Raw genomic sequence first — 1,451 nt, 5'->3', positions numbered from 1 at the left:
GTTGCCTGATGTTCAGCCCAATACCAGTGACGTCATATCGCCAGCTGATGCCTACCGGCATTTCGTCGGTCCTATAGGGCCCGTGGAACCCACGGCCATTGACGTCTTACAGTCATATAGCAGTGACGTCGTTAGCTGACAACCTTGCGGTCTTCAAGTTGGCCGAAAAGCACCGTTGGAACTCATGGCCAGTGATGTCACACACTCAGGTGGTTCGGCAGCTTTCATCCAGCGCGCCAATGCTTGCAGTAGACAAGTACAAAGGTAAAAATGAAGCACGGCCTCTTGCGCCCAGTTTTTATTCGAATACCAGTGACGTCACGCTATCCGGTGATACTTCGCGGACCACGACACACCGTGGTCGTGAGGCCTAAGTGCACTCGTATGAAGTGATGATTAGGGACGTCACACATTGGGGTAATTCGGTCAAACCTTTATGCGGCACGCAAATGCTTGCAGCAGACAGGTACGAAAAGTAAAGATGGAACGAGGCCGGCTGCGCCTGATGTCCAATCAAATACCAGTGACGACACATGGCCAGCTGACGCATTACGGCATTCAGTGGGCCCAAAAGAGCCTTACACAGTCACGACCAGTGACGTCACATACCCAGCCGAATACCAGTGACATCATATCACAAGCAAAAGCCTTATGGCCTTCAGTCGGCCCAAAAGAACCCCGATCCCGATCGATGCAAAACCATTTTCAGTGACGTCACAATGTTAGCTGATGCCTCACAGCTTTTGCCCCGCACGACAATACTCGAAACCCTGCAGCTAGCGTAGCTCTTCCCTCCGTCGGCCACACAGGTACCCAAGTAAAAAATTACCGGGAATGTATGCTGAAGATGGGTGATGGAACTTAAGGTATGAATGATATCAACATTCCATGCAAGTCCAGTGGATTTTAAGATATTTGCATTAATCTGGTACAGTCTGGGGTCTGATGGTAAATAAATCTGGTAGTCTCAACCCTCAAGCTGCATTTCATGTCCTTTTCATGTAATTATAACAACCTTAAAAGATATTTTCAGAATACGCCTTATATTTATATTTTCTGTCATAGGCACCGAGCCTGCTGGATTTGTTGGATCCAAGCCATTTTATGATCATCTTAGGATAGCTCTAATGTTCCTTGAATGTTAAGGTCATTGGCTGCATCTCACACTGTTAAACTGATAATTATGATATTTGGGGTGAATCAATCATTTAATTACTACATGTGCCAGTCACCATACAAATTTCACAACATAGTGCTGCTAACTGGGCATGCACGTAAATGTTCTTTTCTATTTCACACAAATAGTTGTATTTTGTGGGTAGAGCTGTGACAAAGCTGTTATGATAGGGGAAAGACAAACAAATTAGCACAATTTGATAGCAAATATTATGGGATCAATCTCAATGGAAGCTTTTAGGACTATTTTGGCACCTGCTTTACCACATTCCCAC

The sequence above is a fragment of the Pollicipes pollicipes genome, unplaced genomic scaffold (genome assembly GCF_011947565.3).
Source record: "Pollicipes pollicipes isolate AB1234 unplaced genomic scaffold, Ppol_2.1 Scaffold_4002;HRSCAF=4701_pilon_pilon_pilon, whole genome shotgun sequence".
NCBI lineage: Eukaryota > Metazoa > Arthropoda > Thecostraca > Pollicipedomorpha > Pollicipedidae > Pollicipes > Pollicipes pollicipes.
This window is presented reverse-complemented; position numbering follows the sequence as displayed.